Source organism: Salvia hispanica, chromosome 4 (assembly GCF_029641045.1).
Source record: "Salvia hispanica isolate PSC_SH4W2 chromosome 4, Shi_PSC_v1, whole genome shotgun sequence".
NCBI lineage: Eukaryota > Viridiplantae > Streptophyta > Magnoliopsida > Lamiales > Lamiaceae > Salvia > Salvia hispanica.
Genome location: NC_142695.1, coordinates 37,090,795 through 37,102,501, shown reverse-complemented (window position 1 = coordinate 37,102,501; position 11,707 = coordinate 37,090,795). Strand labels below are relative to the sequence as shown.

General features: G+C 36.2%; 1 long non-coding RNA gene across 1 annotated transcript; it reads left to right on the top strand.

The window, feature by feature from the left end:
- The first annotated feature begins 3,179 nt into the window (after positions 1-3,179).
- Positions 3,180-4,304, top strand: LOC125192785 (uncharacterized). Its single transcript, XR_007171473.1, has 2 exons — positions 3,180-3,316; positions 3,920-4,304. It is a non-coding gene; the product is annotated as an uncharacterized LOC125192785 (long non-coding RNA).
- The last annotated feature ends 7,403 nt before the right edge of the window (positions 4,305-11,707 follow it).

Here is an 11,707-nt window from a genome sequence, read left to right as displayed (position 1 = left end):
GACGCTGGTAGTTTAAGGAAACTTGTCTTGCTTTTTGCTTTATGCTTGTCTGTCCGAATTAGGAAAACCTTTCTAGTTAAGTTTACTTCAGCTGTTTGAGAACTTTAAAATATCGCAGTCTCTAAGTCATGTATGTTCCGTACGCTCTCAGTTCTTAGACCCAGTAGGTAGAGTAAAGTTCTCCTGATCTATTAGACCCAGTAGGTAGAGTAGAGTTTTGCTTATCTCTCAGACCCAGTAGTCTTAAAATCTCGACCCACAAATTGCGTGGCAGCAGCCAACCCCTTTTTCTAAAACATCCTCAAATGCAGTTTCGTAGCACCTTCGTCCTCGTGGGATCGATCCTTTACTTCCCTGTGCTAAGGTGTAGTATAGTGGGTTGAGGTTTTTGAAGGGACAGAGTGCACCCAACGACCCCTTTCTGATAAGTCTCATGATCTTCTAGCCTCTGAAGTCTAGTCGAATCCTCTGGACCTGTTAGATCGAGTGACACATATCACACCGCACCTGCACTGCACTCGAGAGCTCTGTCAACCAGTATGGTACATTATGTGCATTCACACTATAAAATTATTTACATTATGCTAAGTGTCATTTTCATTAATTACTATGTGATATACCCTACTTATTAGTGTAAGCATTTATGGGCTAATAATGTAATTTGGAAATTATGATAATGTACCATTTTGACTAATGAATGAATTTGCTTTTGAATAGATACAAAGAGGGTCAAATTTGAATTGGATGACAACTTCGACGATGACATGCCAATTGTAGCTCACCAACCGCGGAAAGAAATGCGTGAAGAGATGGATGGTGATGATGTCGGGGAACCTAGTTGCAGCAAGAAAGACATTTTAGTGCATCAGTAATTATAATGTAAATGTACATAAAAGTAATGTACACTTCAACAATGCACTAATGTACATCTACAAAATAATAAGGTAGCCTCAGATTACATTATTTGTTGTAAAGCGTATACATTATTAATGAACATAGATAGTTTGGTGCCTCAAATTATTGTAATGTAATGCCACATTATAATAATGTAAATGTTTAGCATGTGGTAATCTAGAAATCTAACATGATACCAAATACCTTGTTTGCGCGTGTCAAACAAGGGTTAGTAATATGTTCATGTACATTAAAATGCATAAGGGTCACTTATATGATCATTGATTTTAATACTACATTATTTGATAGTGTAACTTTACGTTATTATGCAGTAAATATTCATTATAAAAAAAAACATTCAATTACCAAGGCACAATCATTCAAAAACAAACATTCAAACCACCCCAAGTGCTCTACATTGTCATAAATCTAGAAAAAATACCCTTAAAATCCATTTCAAATTACATAGTACGAAACCATGGTTATAAGAATTTAAGCTTCGACTTGTCTAGGGTCCGGCTTCTTAGTCATGTTCACGTACTCTGTCGCCGACCTCCTAAAGCCTTATTAGTGCGCTTCTTTGCTTGTGCCTTGATATTTGCCTCCAATAGTTGGCGAATCTGGTGGGTTAATCATACAAATGTACAAATGGAAAATAATGTACCACGTCGGTATAATAATGTACAAATACAACACATACAAATGCACGAGAAAACTAGATAATGTAGCTCATTAGTGAAATAATGTAAAAACAAAACACGTACAAATACAAGATTTAAGATGAACACCCAATCGAAGCATCAAAATGCGATACAATAAAATCAGTGATAAACATAATCCCAACTGTAAAAACAGAGACAATCAAGGTGGAAATCAGTGACAAACAAAATTCCAACTAAAAAAAACAGAGACAATCACATACACATGTAGAATTGATGATCAAACAATTGAGTGTTGAATTTATGACAAAATACTACCAAAATGCATACCCAATGCACCGAAACTGGCAAAAAATCATCCAAATATTGACGAAAATCACTAAAAATCACAGATTCACAGAAACCCAATTGAAAAACGGGCAAAATTAAGTTTCACCAAAATGGAAATTGAGTATCGATTCCTCTTACCTTTTCCGCGAGTGAAATCGACACAAACAGTGAAAATCTTTGCTTCAATCTACACAACAACTCGAAATAATGCACAATATGGCGTTGATTTCTACTAGCTTGTTCGGCGGCGTCTGTATAAAATATGAAGATTAGAGTTTTCCTGTTAGAAATTGGGAGGCTATGGTTTTGACTAGAGAGAATCTGGGGAGACGAAATTGTGAAATGATGGTGAGAGATTGGGATGTGAGAGAGTGAGAGGAAAGGTGTATTTTTAATTCCGCTGAAATCTCGCATGTGTAGTTTTAAAACTGATGCATTAAATTTTGTTTTACCAATTTTGCCCCAATAATTTAGCAATATGGGGCAAATACTGTAGCTCGGGATATTGAAAAAAAATATAAATGGCAGCCACGTCAACCGTTAGATTAAATAATTGAATGGATGAGATTGACTTGGATATTTGACATAAAATGAGTTATGGACCTGATCACATCCCTATATATATATATATATATATATATATATATATATATATATATATATAGGGATGTATTCAGGTCAGAACGCTAAGTATAAGTAAAACTCAAAACACTTGCAGTCCATTGGATCTTATGATCTAACGGTTAGATTAATGCCACGTGTCATCTAATGATGTAGAATTTTAGACTAATAATGTAGCTCGGATAATAATGTAGCATTTTAGTTTAATAATGTACAGTTTCAGTCTTACAATGTACATTTCTAGTCTAATAATGTACCTCGGCTAATAATGTAGATTTTTAGTATGATAATGTAACTAATCACAACCATCCAATCTAATGATCTAAGGGCTGTGATTAGTGCTGTGTTTTACACTAAGATGCTGTAAGGACCCTAACACACCCCTATATATATATATATATATATATATATATGGAATTGCTAGAATGACAACGCCAGTTTCAGGGACACTGTGCCACCAATCTTAAGCGTTAGATTTGGCATGAGATTCAATTTTAAAGTGACATCTGGCAGTTTAGGTTTATTATTAAAATGAATAAAAATATTGCTAAAGGCTATTTCTGGAATTCACAATTGCAGCGGTTTCTTCTGAAACGCAATTCACGGTATTTCTTCCTTCTCTCTTTCTTCTATTTACGGCATTTATCTCAGAAATCTGTAGAAAAAAACGCCATAGCTATATTCAGTGTGTGCGATTGTTTTAATCTTAAGCGCTATTTCCATTCTCTTCTCTGAAATTTTTCCTTCAATATTAAGTCAATCTATGGAGAATGATGTTCCCGCTGATATCCATTTCACTGATTTTGAGGACGGTAAGAGGCACTTTCCTTATTGTTCAATTTAGGAGGATACTGATTTTTTGTGTTACTTCTGTCTATCTTCAGTCGTTAGTCAATCCATGGAGAATGATGTTCCCGTTGACACGAATATGACCTATTCTGCAGGCGGTTCTAATCGTGTAATTGTGTTTTTAGATTTTGTTGGTTATCTATGTGATTCAACTTATGTAATTGTGGAGTGTATTTTTTTATACGTGAACTCAAATTCTGACAGATCGTATAGGATGTCGCAAAGCAGATTGCGCTGTTATTAATTTGCTGTGTTGTTTTTTGATGGTGATCCATTTGCATTGCTTAGTTGATAAAATATATTTGCTTTGTTAAATATGTTTTGCTGCTAAATTAGTTGGCTCCATTTGCTTTTGCTACTGTTACAATATCTCATATTGCTTGCTTAAAATTATTAATTGACAAACAATGGCAGAGACAGATATACTGTATTGCTTCTTCGTTTGAATGACAATGCTTGTTGTGCTTTAATTCAATTGTGAGTTTGCTTCTCCAGTTTGCTTGATGTAATACCATTTGTTGCTTGGTTCTTTTGATATTATCGCTCTTTTTTTATATCCTACGCAGCTGCTTATGTCTCCAAGTGCCCTGACAAACTAAAACCATTCGTTGGCAAGAAATTCAACACTTTGGACGCCGGAATTGCTTTCTACGATGCTTATGCTCGTGAAGCTAGCTTCGACACCCGGAAACGTGGAATCAAATCTTCACGTGAGTGTGTTACTTGACAATATATTGTGTGCAACAGGCTAGGGTTGAAGAATGGGATTGAAATGGATCATATTCATGCTCGTGAAGGATTTATTAACAAGCGCAGAAGAACCTCTAAAAGATGTGATTGTAAGGCTAGAATCTCATTGAGGCTAGAAGGATTTTAATTACTATCCACTATATCTCAGTTGCAGAACTTATTACCAATTGATGGGATATATTCATTTTACTGTTTGATTAAGTTTATGGATTTTCTTAGATTGCTTGGAAACATTCAATTTATTGCTTGTTAATGTTTATGGTTTTGCTTGGATTTAATATAAGCAACTGCTTGCATATATAGGATTGCGTGTTAATATCGCTTTAGTTGTCGGTAGATCCAAATGAATACTTTTGTTAGTAGAATGTTGTAGACAATACTTATAACCAAATGCTTGGTTACATTAAATTTAATGCTTGATTATGTTTATGGATTTGCTTGGTTGATATTGCATTACTTTATTTTGCTTTCCTAATTAGTGTTCAAACATATTTCACTTTATTGTTTGTTAATGTTTATGGTTTTGCTTGGATTTACTATAAACATCTGCTGCATATACAGGCTTGCATGTTAATATCGATTTAATTGTTGATAGATGCGAATGAATACTTTTGTTAGTAGAATGTTGTAGACTGTACTTATAACCGAATGCTTGGTTACATTAAATTTAATGCTTGATTATGTTTATGGATTTGTTTGGTTGGTATTGCATTAATTTATTTTGCTTTCCTAATTTCAACTATTCGAACATATTTCGCCATAAAGAAAAGAACAGAAAAACGAATAACAAAATTTTAAAACAAAAAAACCCTTAAACCAAAACTAACCAATATACAAAACAAATTCTAATCAGAACAAAGTAATTGTCACTTTTCAAAATCAATGTAATTCATCATTCAAGGTTTTGGGAAATTTGCCACCATCTTTTCAACATCAACGGTTCCTTTACTTTGTGCCTCTTTCATGTGGCTTGTTGTTGTTCTCATCATGTAATCAATGACCTTGTTTTCGTTACTATAAACCATAGCTGTAACGAAATTCGCACGGAGCAATTGGAATGCCTTCGATGGCTTGTTGGTAAGGTTGCACTTCCAATCTTTAACCTTTAAAGCAAGCAAATATACAGCCTAATAAGCAAAAATGTAAAATGAACTTACACCCAAGCAAACAACAGCAAAGAACCAAGCAACAAACAAAATAAGAACAAGCAATTCTTAATGCCCACAAAAACGTAATTAAAATGTATGAAAGAGGGTCTATCATCATACCAAACATTTTTTAGCTCTAGAAAAAGCAAAGAATCAATCTTCAATAAGCAATCAAATACATTTTTAAAAGCACCCAACATTTTCGTAACTCTACAATAAGCAAAAAATCAATATTCAATAAGAGGATACATACATTTTAATGACACCCAAGCGAACAACATCAAAGTATAAAGCAACAAAAACACTTAAAACAAGCTATTCTAAATGACCAAAAAAACTTAACAAAAACATTTGAAACAGGGTCGGTCATGAGACCAAGCATTTTCTAACTTTAGAATAAGCAAAGAATGAATATTCTTTAAGCAAACAAATAATTTTTAATGACACCTAGCACTTCCTAACATTAGAATAAGCAAAATATCAATCTTCAATAAGCAAACAAATTGATTTTAATAAGACCCAAGCAAACTACAACATAGTACAAAGCAACAACAACACTTAAAACAAACAATTCTAAATGTGTATTTAAATCAAACGTGTACTTGTCTATCATCATACCAAGCATTTTTTAACTGTAGAAAAAGCAAAGAACCAATCTTCAATAAGCAACCAAATACATTTTTAAAAGCACCCAGCATTTTCCTAACTCTATAATAAGCAAAAAATCAATATTCAATAAGAGGATAAATACATTTTAATGACACCCAAGCAAACAACATCAAAGAATAAAGCAACAAAAACATTTAAAACAAGCTATTCTAAATGACCAAAAAAACTTAACAAAAACATTTGAAACAGGGTCGGTCATGAGACCAAACATTTTCTAACTTTAGAATAAGCAAAGAATGAATATTTTTTAAGCAAACAAATACTTTTTAATGACATCCAGCACTTCCTAACATTAGAATAAGCAAAATATCAATATTCAATAAGCAAACAAATTGATTTTAATGACACCCAAGCAAACTACAACATAGTACAACGCAGCAACAACACTTAAAACAAGCAATTCTAAATGTGTATTTAAATCAAACGTGTACTTAAATTTTTGCAACAAAACAACCAACAAAATCAGATTATCATGCTCCAGATTATCATGCTCCAGATTAAGCAAAAAATCCAATTCTATAAACAAAACAACAGACACAACATTCTCTAACTCCAAATTAAGCAAAAAATCCATCTTTTGATTTTTTGTTTTGTTCAATTTAACGCAGCCGATTAAGCAAAAAATCCATCTTTGGATTTTTTGTTTTGTTCAATCTAACTCCAGAATAAGCAAAAAAATCTTTCTCTATGCTACAACATCAAACAAGAATATAGAAAAAAAGCAAACAAGAACATAGAACAAAGCATCAAACAAGCCCTAGGAATCAAGGTTTACACATGCAATCCAGAAACTAAGTGGAAACAGGTACGGCAACTTACCGATGACACAGAAATCCCTGGAGAGCGTCGATTTCAAGCTTCAATCGCCAATTTAAAACTTCAATGGTCGTTTACAGGAGAACCACAAACCGCTGGGGGGAGGATTTCAAACTCCAACCGCCGATTTTCAAGCTTCTGATTGGGAAATTGCACACGGAAAAGAAGAAAACCACAAATTGTTGGGGGAGGATTTCGGTGAGAGCAACCAGTCTAGGGTTTGCTTAAATAGATGAAGAAACACTGTGGATGATCGGATTTGCATAAATCGGTAGATGATCGCATTGGGAGATTGGGAGATTTGGAGAGAGAAACGATTCAGTTTCTCACGTAGTGGGCATACGTTATAGCTTGGTGGTAGAGAGAGGATGAATCAGCACCCAAAAAAACCGCGATTTACCATTCCCTATTTTAATTTAATTGCAAGCAAAAGACAAAATTACCTTGCAAAGCGACCCATTATTCACGACCAAGCAATCCGTGCTCTATTTCTAAAATTCAATCTAAGCCATCAATATAGGAGATCTGACGGTTAATAACGGTGTTACATTGTCAATTCAATATAGGTGGCACCCTAGTGTGCCCCTATATATATATATATATATATATATATATATATATGCGATCATATCATAACTCATATTTATGTGATAACCTAATAACCCTATCATTTTATGGGTCAAAAGTATCATTTTTACTAAAAATGATATTTACACGATAAAATGATATTTTTTTCAACATGCATAAAATGATACTTTTATTCCATAAAATGATATTCTGTTCCATAAAATGATCATTTTCGTCCATAAAATGAGAGTTATTAGGTTATCACCATAAATATGAGTTATGATATGATCACATCCTTATATATATATATATATATATATATATATATATATATATATGGGAGCATTAAGGTCCTATTGCCCTCTTAGTGTCTATTTCCTTCTTAATATCATCCATTAGATTGATGGAATGGACGGATTTGATTAAAAGGAGAGATCTGATCCCGTGTTGCATTATTAGGTTCATTCTGTGCATTATACGGGTATAATTGTAAAACAACAATGAATAAAAATGGAAGGAGCGAGAATTAAGCGGGATTTTCCATCTACTATCTCTCTCTCTCACTCCAACCGCCTCACTCTTCAAACCCACGATTGAATTTCGTCTCCCCTAATTCCCCCCCCCCCCCCTAGTTCTAAACCCTAGCCGCTACTCCAAGCCACCGGAAATCAACCCAACCTTCGATTTTTGCCGTTAAATCAACGTTCTGCCGTCGTTTTGCAGTTGAAGACTCAATCCCTTCGCGCGTGACCGTCAATTTCCAGTCGACAACAAGGTAGGTGTTAACAGTTCCATTTTTTGGTTAATGGACACTTTGAATCTCCGATTTTCACAAACCTTGGGTTGATTTTTTGCGATTTTCACAATTCTGTTTATTTTTCCGTAAATCATGAAACCGTTGTCGTTTTTGTCAGGGTTTTGTCCATTGTTGAAGTTTGTAGTTAATTACTGCTTTATAATTGTGTAATGGTGGATTTTGCGGACTACAACTTGTTATTTTTAATTGATTGTTGGTTTGTGTGATAGAAAACAACCATGGCGAAAAGTGGCTGACAATCTAATACCCAAAACACCCAAAATGCAGGTGAGCAATCTCATGTCTTTTCCATTTTTAGTCTTCAAGAAGTTATACCTTATTCAAGCCAGTTGTTTATATGAATTTTGTGTGTTAAGCTACTTGGAATTGTGTCCCTTGAAGTTGTGCATTATTTGTTGGTTTTTGTACATCATATAGCAATCTGTTGCACTTGCATTTTGTTAGCCTCGAGAAGTTGTTCATTATAGTAGAATATGGTGTATACGATGAGTTTGTGTTCAGTTACAACGATTGGTTCCCTTGAATTGTGCATTATTTGTTGGTTTTTGTACATTATATAGCACTCTGTTGTTCATTATTGTACGCTGTGATAAAATACCTTAAAATGAGTGAAATTTGTATTCATATGTGCATTATTTGCTGCTATTCGTACATTATTGTAGACAGTGGTATACATTATGTTTTGTGTTTTAAAAAAAAAATCGATCGATTGTTGATTGAATGTTATATTCAATCGTGCATTATTTGCTTCCATGTGTACATTATATAGCAAGTAGTGTGCATTATATAATATTAATGCAATTGTGACGCCCCGGAATTTCGTTCCTTTCCTTCGGGATAAATCGGATTTATTAGCTTAATTAATTTCGTTTAGAAGATGTGTAATCGTACATTTCCTCGTTGTAATTCAACTTTGGAGTAATTTAAGTATTTTCGTTGGAAGAATTAAAGTGCAAGGAAATTATGTGTTCAAGGATAAAAGTAAAGCTATGCTTTTATTAGATAAGTACTTGGAGGAATTTAAATACAAGTAGTACATGTTTACATATGTGAGAGTGGCAACACACACATCTATTCTACACCATTTATCCTACAACACTAGTCAACAAGTTTGGAAGCTAGCTATTTTGGTGATGGAGCCAAAGGATCTCTAGAGGAGCATCTTCTTTCTTTCTCCCTCACTCTCTTTCTCGATTAGGGAGCAGCCACAAGACTCCAAAGCTCCAGCCATGTACCTGCAAATTAACACAAGAATAGGGGTTAGAAGATGACTCACAAATAACAAGGAAGGGAGGCACAAGCTCAATTAGGAAAGGGAAGTAGTAGGCAAGGTAGAGGCTGCAGTATAGAGCCTGAGGTCAGCCATTTTTGGCACATTCTCAACTAGCATCAAAGAGGAACCAAGACAAGAGAGCATAGTAGAATGAGCCTCTACACAAGCCCAATATAGACATGAGCAAGGTTCTTGTTTTCCCATCGATCAAGGCTGAGGAAACAGCCAAGAGAGACAACCATACATACACCAAAATAGTAAGGATATCATGAACATCAAGCTCAAAAGTAGTGGAGCTGGCAGCCCCAAAATAAGAGCCTTTGCCTCCAAGTATCAAGCACAAAAGGCCAAAGATAGAGCACTATATAAACAGCCCCAATCTCCTTCTCCTCCCCTCATTCTCAACACTATAAGATCACCAAATATTCAAGAGAGCAGCAAGAAGTGGAGGAGGAGCAAGGAGGAGTTTGAGGCAGGACATCAGTCCCTTCCAAGAGGAATCATCAAAACTAGGTAATCCCCTCAACACCCATCTCCATCGCATCATGTAGATCAACCACAATAGATAGCCAATAACTTAGATTCTTAGAAGCTCAATAGAATATTCATAGCAGTAGCAAGTATAGAATATCATGCTTAAAGCTCAAAAGCTTAGAATAGAAACAACACATAACTTGGAGCAGAACTAAGCAATAGCAAAGTCACAGGAGTAAGAACACTTTTCGGTGAAGTGTCGAGACTTAGGATTTCTTTTAAAAAAGGGACCCTTCTCCAAGCTCAATCACACTCCCAACTCCAACTAATAGCTATTGCCACAACTCACAATTAAGGAAGGGGCAAGGGGAAGAAGACTTAGCTTAGGCGGAGGGGCTACCGGGTGGCGGGAAAACGTCGACGGAACCCTGGGAACTCCGCGAAGCGGCTGCAAGTCGCGGCTGAGAGAGGGAGAAAGAGGCGATGCCTCCTCTCCACTACTGATTTCGCCGGGAAGAGAGAGAGCTCGGCGGAGGGCTCAACGCGGAGGGCCGATGCAGGGCGTTGGTAGCAGCGACAGAGAAAGGCAACGCCTTTCACCTATCGGAGACTTCGCCGGAGCGAGGAGAGCAGGCTCGAAGCGCCGACGACAGCGCTGATTCAGCATGAGTCGCGAACGGCGAGTGACGGCAGGAAGAGCAGCTGCTCGCGGCGCGAAGTAGAGGTCGACACCGGGAGCCAGCACGCCAGCGAGGGAAGTAACGGCGGTGGAGTGAGGAGAATTGAGTGTGGGCGCTATTTCTCCGATTTCCAATTTAGGGATTTTGAATTCAAATTTGGGGATTTTATTGTGGAGTTAAGTGACGAAAAGAGAAAAAAGTTTTAGGGGAAGAAGGAGAGAGCCCCGATGACGCCGGAGATGGCGATTCGCCGGAGGGGTCGCGGAGCCGAGAGTGGAGCGAGCACCGCCATTTCTTCTCCGATCTGGTTTTTCCCCAAATTCTCACTTTGAGAAATGTAAGAGAGAGAGATTGACCGATGGGTGGAAGGGAGTCTATATTTGGACTTTGTAATGTTATGTTTGGGCCTTAGTAAATGATTAAGAGTTTGGGCCAAGGAAATTATTGTTGCTGGGTCCCTATTTAATTAAGTTTGGGTCGGAAGTATTTAAATAAAAGGGCGATTTGGGCCTAGAGATTATAAAATATTGGGCTCTAGTTTTAATTGAGGGATTTGCTATTTAATTGGTGGGCCAAGAGACTTTTGTTGAGCCAAGATTTAACTATGAGAAGTAGGAACTAATTAAAGATTGAGTTGGAGCTTGATTAATTGATTCCCGAAAAGTTACTAAGTTTCCGAAGATGGAAAATATTGAGTTGGAGCCCGAAGCTCGATAAATAAATTTCCAAACAATTTATTTAGATTCCAGAAAAATAAAGTAGTAGAGTGGGAGACGCGAAAGCCGACCGGCGTCGCCCCGCGACGCCATGGGCGGCCTTAAGAAAAATCCGAAGAAAAGAATTTTAGAAGAGACTTTCCAAGAATTCCTATTCTTGTAAATAAGGGCCGAGTATTTGTTTAGAGAAAATAGAATTTCTCCAAAGTTGATAAAGAGAATAAATAAACTCTGCAGAGTAGTAAAGCCGAGGTAGGATTAAGAAAAATCCTATAAGACGAGACTGAGATATAGGTGTTATCCAATAGGATGCATGCATTCTTTCTAAAGAAAAATAGTTCAAGTTTAGCGTGCTACGCTATTTATTTTCAAGGGATAAATTGCTCAAGGGCGAGTGAGGCCAAAGCAAGTATTTGAGTTGAGACATAAGCATATCAGGTGGGC